Genomic DNA, 9,876 nt, shown 5'->3' with positions numbered 1-9,876 from the left:
CACCCATTCATCTCAAGGTAGACTGCTTCTAATTTCTTTTCCTATTTACTCCCTGCTCAGCGCATGGTCTTGTTTTCTCATGCTTTCTGAACAATAATCCATCCCCGGGCTGCATATCAGCAGTAACATAAGCTACGCTACTGTAAACGTAGTACCTCAACAGTGTTGGCGACGTATGATTCATTTTGTGATTGGAAGATCAATAACCAATTTGAAGATGACCTGGTGGAGAGGATCCAGATTGCGGGGCCGTGATTCGATGTGCAGCGTAAATCTCTGGTGGTGGATGTGCGTCTAGGCCTGCCACAGCTCCTGCTCTGAGGAATGATTTATGCCTCAGCCCTGCGACATGTCCTGGAGTGGTTTGGCTCTCGCTGAATGGTTGGAGCTAATTTGAGTGGCTTCAGTGAAAGAGCTTACTGAGTGAATAGTGGGGATGGAGAGCGAAAGGGCCAGGGTGTTACAGTTAGAGAAATTGCAGAAAGTCATGATTGGTGTGGAGGACAAAAATCTAAACAGTCATCAATCATTAACTCTATCACCATAATCATCACCATAAGCACACTTTTAAGCTCACAGCAGTATAAGTACCTTGTCTTCTCTCAAGCATGCACGTGCACTAACTAGATCTGGACACAGATAAACAAGGAGAAAAAGAGAGAGGAGTTGAGAGTTAATGACTGAGAAGGTAAATGGTTGTGCCAGGCCATCATCTTAAGACCCGAGTCAATCGTCCACAAAAGCCCTGCAAAGAGACAATCGCTTAAATGCTCTCTTCACATTGGAGTAACAACCATTCGTTCGCCTGCATGGCCTCCCAGTTCAGCATGAGAGAAACTCTGAGAGCCGGTTGCATAAGTGCTAAATATGAATGGATCCGAGGCGACAGGGGGGATAAAAGTTAGATGGAAGGAACTCATTAGGAGTGCTGCACTCTTCTCACAAACTCCATCTCGCTAAAGCAGAAAAATTTGTGAACTGGCCATGAGTTCTGAAGGATATCTCATAATGCTTGACAAGTGAAAACCGCCACCAGGCAGCTAATAGCTATACTGTCATGAGGGCAAATAAAAAGGCATGAGTTTGCATGCATGTAGGCTTTGTGGCTCTGGTCATGTGAGACACATACTTTGAAAATAGCAATTCCCTCGCTCCCCAAGTTCCCCAACAGATCTGTTCTGCTGCAACGCCAGATGTGAGATGGAGAGATCGTTGGCGTTAGGAAAAGGGGTTGAGGGGTAAAAAATAAAAAGTTGTGCTTCATTAAGTGCTCAGCTCCCAGGTGGCCATTTGTCCCAGCAGCATCGTCCCTGTGGAGCTGAGCTGTGTAGGGTGGAGTGGAGATGAACAGAGGCCTGCATCCTGCAGCAGCAGCATCCTCGAGCCCACAGCTGCCAGTGGTTCCATCACTCTCAGGACTCCGGTAACTAAACCACACGCCATGGAGCAGCGCCCGCTTCCTGACTCTGCCAATTACAGTGACCCATTAAGAGGAACGAACGCAGTTCCAACAGATGGGAGAACAGAGGTGTGTTCAATGGATTTTTGGTGAAAAGAGACAAAACCTATTTTGCCTCTGCTCTAAAGGAACAGAAAGAGACTGTTTAAAGTTTCCATAATACATCAGTCATATCTTTGATGGCATTTAAATGGTTATATTGCCAGGGAGTGGTTTAAGGATCAGGTACACATTTGACCTCACTGAAGATATACACAGACCATACATTTCTGTTTTCAACTGCCTTTGCATATATATATATACACACACATATATATACACTCGCCGGCCACTTTATTAGGTGCACCTGTCCAACCGCTCATGAACGCAAATGTCTAGCCAATCACATTGCAGCAACTCTATGCATTTAGGCATGTAGACATCAAGACGATCTGCTGCAGTTCAAAGCAGCATCAGAATGGGAAAGAAAGGTGATTTAAGTGACTTTGAACGTGGCATGGTTGTTGGTGCCAGACGGGCATTCTCTGTAAAGAATGGTCCAAAAAAGAGAAAATATCCAGTGAGCGGCAGTTCTGTGGGCGCAAAAGCCTTGTTGATGCCAGAACAAGGCAGTTGCCAGATTAAGCACCAGGTATGCCTAATAAAGTGGCTGGTGAGTGTGTGTATATATATATATATATATATATATATATATATATATATATATATATATATATATATATATATGCATATGATATGAAAACCTTTTTACAGGATATATAAAGCAGAAAATACTGTAGGTCATTTCATATCTTGATAACAATATATATTTTCTGGTAACTTAATACATAATTAGTCCATATGAAATAATCACATTGTAAAGTCTTGTGTACTTTGTGTACTCCTCTGTAAATTAAATACTCGACAAATAAAAAGTACTGAGTATTTTCTCATTTTATTCAGAAGTGCAAAATTAACATATGAAAATAGGAGAAACACCTCTCAAGCTTATGCAGTCCAGTACAACACCACCTTTAACTATGATCTCAATAATAAACACAAGTGAACTTACACTTTTCCGACCTTTTCCGACCACTTTTCCATCATCATTCTAAACTCCATATAGGTAGAACTTATGGCAGAGCTGTTATTGTACAGGGGGACCTAATAAAGTGCCCTCTGCGCACACACAAAATCACCATAGAATCTGCAGGACAATCATCTGTGTATTTACTGAACTGTACGCTGCTCACACTTAACAACAGCAAGTTGGCTGCACAAACACACGCAAATACGCAATACACTGCAGTCTGACCAAGCATTCATTTATTCCATTAGTCATTCATTTCTCCAAGTTATCCTGTTATTTTCTTCTCTCTTCTTCAACGCGTTCACGGGGCCAGAAAACAATTTCATGTCGCAGCTAGAGCTTTTTTGTCTGTGGGAGCTCAGTTGTCACACAAACCTGGATAAAGGTTTAAGGTAAAAACAGGACAAGATGGATGGCGTCTAACCCTTTAGCAGCTGTAAATGGGTGCTTTATTTCATTCAAACTTATGCCAAAGGCACACTGAAATCTGCAGTATCCAGAGTACTAAAAGCCTTTGACAGCACTATAACCACTGTCTGCTCTTTTTATCTCATTTGTTTTTCCCAGCTGATACACAAATGTCCTTAGAATTCCCAGTCGCGCTATGACAAAGGTTTAACTGAAAGAACTTGTTGAAACCGAAGACCCTGAAGAGACAACGGCTGACATAAGCAGAAATCCTTTGCATTCTTTGCATAATCATAAACTGAGGTTTTTAATAAGTCAAATATGAATAATAAAAAGTTGACTGCAGGATCCATCTGGCTCTGACATGTGAGAAAGCAACTCCTGAACTGCTCTAACCTCCTGAGAGCCGACAATTCACATTTGTCCTCCTGTGGGGGACATGACATTTAGGCCTTTATTTCAAACACCATGCATACAGTCAATTTGAGTGCCAATGTTCTGTGTAAAGGACAACCAGGCCTTTTAGTGAGGCCAACAACAAACTAGTGAGGGGTATGAACAACAGAACACATCTTGTGTCTTTCATAATGGCAGCAAATGCGTTTTATGGCAGTAAGGGATATAAGGGATCAAATTTATGAAGACATATTGTTTCTGTTCTTCATAGAGGTGTTGTTGTTTTTTTTATTTATGAGAGTTTTAACTATATTATTTTAAGATTTTAGAAGTGTGTTAATGTATGTGTTTTTCAGAATACACATTTTAACCCATGTCCTTTGTGGGGGACAGTGGGACTTGCGTCTTCTCCTTTTCAACCATATTCCATAATTCAGGAAACTGAGCACTGAGTGACGCAGACAAGATTTTTTTTGAAAATTATTGAGGAGGGTAAGACTTTCAATCAGCCAGAGATTATTTTTCATGTGTATACAAATGCACACCTTTGCAGAGTCATAGCAGTGCAAGATCCGCAAAGCCTATTTCCGTTACAGCTCAAAAGTTAACAATCAATCTTACACAGAGCCTTCAAATGCTACCTTTCATTACATCCTCTATTTCAATATCTGAAATAAACAGACGAAAACCTAAACTAGCAGAAGAAAAGTAAAGAAGTTCTGTGACTGTCCTTCCACCTACTGGTGAAGATGAAATGCAAACAACACCATGGGGGACGCACACACACTATGATCCACAAACACATTATGCTGTATAGTTCACAGGGGAGTTTCTTCAGAAGTAAATTTAATCCGACCACGAGGAGATGTAATGAGAAATATGGTAAGAGACATTAGGAACTTAATGGGCCACACACAGTTAGTGAGTAATACTGTATGGTCAACTTTCACAGGTGTGGCTCATGTGCTTTCTGTACATCCTTGAGCTCATTTGTGTCTATTTACTTTCAGGGGGCTGTGAAGGCAGATGAAGGAGGAGCTGAGAGAAGCGAGCCGGAGCAGCAAAGTAATGGTTCCATCTTTAATGAGCAGCTGGGGACCGCAATATCTGGTGACAGAGAGGGCCCCTCTGCCGAGTCTCTGTCACAGTGGAAAGGCTCACCCTAAATCTCGCTCTTATTGCTACGAGCAGCGCGACGATATCTCACTCTGGAGACAGAACTTCAAGTTTTTATGGGTGCTTGGGTAATTGAGCAGCAGGAGGAAAACAGGGTCCACTTATCCGTAAAGGAGGTGTAGCCAAACAAAATGACTGGTGAATTAATATTGGTATTCTCTCTTTACCCCCACTCTGTTGGCTTTCGCTCACAGTAGTTTATCAATGAGATCTGTTTGTGAACCAGTGGAGTTTGGCACGGGAGCAATGGTATCATCTAAGCTACATGTGTCCTGGTGCAAATAAGCCTGTCAGTTTAGCCACTCCTTCATATGTAATAGAGGACAGGACTGAGGAATGGTGGCAGTGCCGCTTTATGGCCCCTCAAACTAAACTTGTCAGTGAAACTGGCCCACGAGACAGCTCCGATGGGCATGACAAATAGGCTTTGTCTCTGTGGTTTACAATTACCCAACAAAGAGACAGACTATATAGCATTTTCATGTCTCTAAAGTGACTCAGAGAAATATCAGCTGACACAGACTCGCTTGCCAAGGCAAATATCATAGCATAAAATAAAACTGCAAAGTCAGACTTTTACAGAAGCCCAGAATTGCCAATCATTTCCATATCTCGAGGAAACAAGATAATTAACTTATCACAAGAAAACAAAAGATTGTTTCCTGTTATCATTATAATGTTTATCATAGATCAGAAGTTCAAACAGCCCAGATGGAGCTGGCGGTGATGGATTTGATGTAGTTAGCAGAAGGATAAATGTGTGACTTTGTCCCTTTTTCAAAATAAAGTGTTGTGGGTATATACAAAATACGTGGAAATAAAATGAATTGGCTTATATTCACACAAAGTATGAACCTGTTACCTGTGTGTCTTAAAAATGAAAAAGAAAATACCACTAAATTGTGAGGGAAATGTCTTTATTCTTTTCTTTTTTGGGTTGCTGGAAAAATAAAATAAAATCCTGACAGTGACTGATACATTAGAGTTAAAGACATCTCTGACTAATTATACATACAGACACAAAAGCAAGCATCTTTACTGTATATGTAAAGATAGTCAACCTGGACTGTTTGAATGCATTTGACATAAATGTCAGTATGACTGCTGTAGAGTTATAGCGCCGACTGACTTGAACACGAAAATGTAAATGACAGCTAGCATGGCATGACTCTCTGATAAGCGTTATAAGCATCTTTTGTTTCCTCATGATGACAAGTTAATTATGTCATTATCTCAAGATAACAAAATAATCTAGTTGTGATCCCAAGATAATGTCATTTAAAAAATAATTGCAAGCACGGCTGTTCTTTGCTTCCGTAGACTTTCAACTTCCACATTCAAACAAAATACTGTGGGATGTAGAAAGCAACAAATGGTAGAGAACCCAATACGGTCGTCAAAGTTCTTGGGCCGGAATACAACTGAAGATCTAATATCTTTAGATTTGCATCTCAATATAGAACAACAGCTAATGTTTATCCCAAGGAGGCTTTATACTGTATGTTGCTTTAATATATCTTCTTAATCACAAATGAAGTACTTGATCACGAGTAAGATGTTAAGCAGAGTGCAAAGATAAAAGAAAGATCACAGTTACAAGTCATAAATCCCCCAGAGTTATGGTACTCGCAATCATTTTAGCACGTCTCATTTATGTTTTGATTAAAAAGGATGTCTCTGTAAAGACTCCAGGGCTTTCACAGATGAAATCTAATTAACATTCAGTTAAAAAGACCCAGCAGGGATTCACTTTCTAACCAGGAAATCCTCAACCCCCTGTGCATTTGCCTTTCTGGAAAATCAACTGTGTTTTTAAAACAATAAAATTACAGTTTTGTCATAGAAAAACAGACAAATACCAATAGACTGGTTCCTTGATTTATCTATGAATAACAGTTGAGGAAGCATCAGAGAATTAATTTGCTTGTGCCTTTTTTTAACATTCCAAACCTCCATGAAATGGAGGTTTGCGTCGTGTGCTGCCACCCTAACAGTGACAGCTTCATAACAAGCCCACTGTGCAGCAGAGCCTAGAGGTCCACTCTGCCAGAGCTACTCTGAAATGCACTAAAGGCACATGCAGACAGCTCCCTTCTCTCTATGGACGGACGCAAACAGAATCAACCTGCGACACGTGACAGGCCCTCGCCTCTAGTGGCTGTTCTACTATCCCCCACAGTCCACTGTCACAAAGTCCTCACATACATGCAGCAAACAACATATCTTGAGATGTCAGGAAAAGTTCTGGTTGAGGTTCCTGTAGTATTGACCACTGAATTATAGGCTTGCAGTTATTACCTCCGCTGAGGAGCTTATGTCTTTCGCTCAGTTTGACGGTTTGTTTGTCTATCCGCAAGATTACAGAAAAACTACTGTCCTTATTTTCAGGAAACTTGGTGGAAGGGTGTAGCATGAGCCAACGAAGACTTCATTTGGAGCAGATCGGAATCACAGCGCGGATACACAAATTTTTTTTTTTTACTTTTGTTAACGTTGTGAGATAGGGCATATGTGCTGCATTCATGTGGTGTTGGAATAATCAGATTTTTTTTTCCAAACTGGGAAATGGCTTGTTAAATTACTTATAATGATATATCCATGATCAAAATAGTTGTTAATTCATTTTATGACAACTGACTTACCAATTAAGTGACCAATCATTTCAGTACTGCATTTGACATAAAAAAAAATAAAAAAATAAAAACACTCAATCCTATTCGCTTTACTTAGTTTTTCTCCCAATTATGACTGTTGCCATGTGTTGGGATCTAATCATATCCTGGAAATGATCAAGGCCAAGAGCCAGTAAAATGTTTCCTTTGAAATGTGTGGGAAGCATCTGTTTCTGGCACCTTTGAAACCCAGAGAGAGACATCTGTCTGGTACGGTACCCAAAGTGCCCTTAGATCAACATATATGCATACATCTCATTCTAACACATATCCCTCAGCAAATAATGGTATCATTTAAAATAGTTTTAAAGCTAAATTTAAAAAGAATGATACTCCCTAATAAGCTTCCCATAGTACTATGAAATCTTTGCAAAGGAACAGAATATATATTAAATTATGATGGGACTTGTGTGTACACGGAGCAGATGTCGTTATCTACCTCTTGGGTGGAAGAAACAACAAGTGTGCAATTAAAAGAGATACCTTCAGTTCAAAACAGATAAACTCCGGAAAGTAGACCAATTCGGCCATATAGCTTACAACTATTAGTTCATAACTGGTGCATTTGGAGGGTAACATTTGATCTCTGGAATCCTAATATGTGGTAAAAATGAAATCAGCAAGAATAAATGAAAGCTAATGAACAGTTCATGCAATTGTAAGTGGTCGGCAATATGTGGACGGACCCTAAATTAACAGTTTTTGCATGTAATCATCCTTCCACAATTGCTTATCCAGCTGTTTTTTTACTCAAAATGCTGAGTTTGTAAGTTAAACATAGTCTCCAAGAACAAAATGAGTGGGAAATGACGCCGAACAAGCAGTAAGTAGGTATCTAGTAATTTCTTTTTATCCTTCAAGGCTTCTTCTACACAAGTTGCTGTGGCTACTCCCTACTCTTGTGTGGGAGCAACAATGGCCTTGCTCCATCTTTCATTCAAGCTGAGTCAGTATCAATCACATGACACTCCAATGATAGATAGGCAATCTAATAACACTAGGAGCAAAAATAACTTCACTCGCTCAATCCTTGACCTTACGGAGCGAGCAGTCAGTTTGGTTAAAAGCTACAGCTATCACGTAAAAATGGATTTTTCTTTTGGATCCATTGCAGATGAAACATTTGAACTAAAATGGCCATAGAAAGCTGTCATTAATAAATAATTGCTGTTGTTATGGATTTATACAGTGCCTCCGCCTCCGTGAGAGCTGCCCGTATTTAAGAGAATTTTTGACTGCAGGCTATTTAGACAGAAAGAAAAAAGACAATGCAAGCGGGTTTTCAGAGCAGTGAAGGAACTGCCTTTGGACGAGGAACCATCTCAGCATGCGTGGAGCCGGAAGAGAGACGCAATTACCATCAAAAGATAGGGGCTATGACACCGCTGAGGCGCCACACAGGACACAGAGGAAGTGGTGAAACATTTAGGTCACACTGAGTTCAAACATGCGAACAGCTACAGCAGTGAGAGCTGAGGACATTTACAGAGGATGCCACATTTGTTAATCATGATGGCACAAAATTGAATTAAAAGAAGAGCATGACAGGGCAAACATCAGGACTGCAAAGCAACGATTGTTTATTAAACTTGCTGGTGGCTGGAAGACAATACTGATGGGTGTGTGACGGGATATTGTCTTTGTATCTCAGTGGCTCTAATTTGTTGCAAGAATGGTGATTAGCGTTCAGCAGTTTGGACCCAGCTTTAAAATCACATTTTGCTTTTATGTGTCTTGCTGAAGTGTCCAACTACAAATAAGAGCATCAGATGCATGGTTGAACTCGGTCGACCGTGTCCCACTGAAGAAGAAGAACTTTATTTATCCCGCAACGGGGAAATTTAATTTTTTCACTCTTATTATTAATCATGTTACACACACAGGCCCGACATACACACACATGTACAGACAGGACCTATACATGCAATTAAGGAGAGATGTTAGAGCGAGGGGGCTGCCAGTGACCAGTGCCCCGAGCAGTTGGGGGTTTGGTGCCTTGCAGGAGATGAACTGGCACCTCTCCAGCCACCAGTCCTCGCTCCATAGATGGTCACACAGGGACTTGAACCAGCGACCCTACGGTTCCCGCCCCTGAAGCAAGCATGTTGAAGCAAGCTAGATTGTGTATTAAGATACACCTGTGCAGAGTGCCTGCCAAATAAATACATTTCCTAATAAATCCCTTAGAAAACTGCAATGCCCAAAGCAATTAGAGTAGCCAATAAATGTAACCACCTCAAACTGAGCTCTATGATGTCTAAAGTTTAATTTTGAACAGGTGACCTGTGTAATAGTGTGGTCGTACTGCAGAGGTTTAAAAATTAACTTGAGAAAAATACATTGAAGCTCGGCCAAAGTGAAGGAACACATGGAAGAAAAAGTAAATAGGTAAACTGGAGGACAATGTCGGGATGGAACACTTATCTTTGTTTCCTGTGACGCTAGAATTGCTGACTTTTACCAATGGAGTGTAAAATGGTAATAACTCATGACTTATGTTCCAAGATTAGAATCAATTGCAAATACGCTGCACCCCTCACATACTCCTGTGCCACAGAATGTATGTGCAGCATCCATCTTTCTTTTTTTTTTTTTTTTAGAAAATAAGATTATCATGGAAAGGACAAAGAATGAATAATTACCAAAAGGCAGCTCATGACAACAAATCCTATTTTTGTCTTATGCGTTCAGTCCAA

Source organism: Echiichthys vipera (genome assembly GCF_963691815.1).
Source record: "Echiichthys vipera genome assembly, chromosome: 18".
Lineage (NCBI taxonomy): Eukaryota > Metazoa > Chordata > Actinopteri > Perciformes > Trachinidae > Echiichthys > Echiichthys vipera.
The sequence above is the reverse complement of the archived record's forward strand: the minus strand, read 5'-3'. Positions refer to the sequence as shown.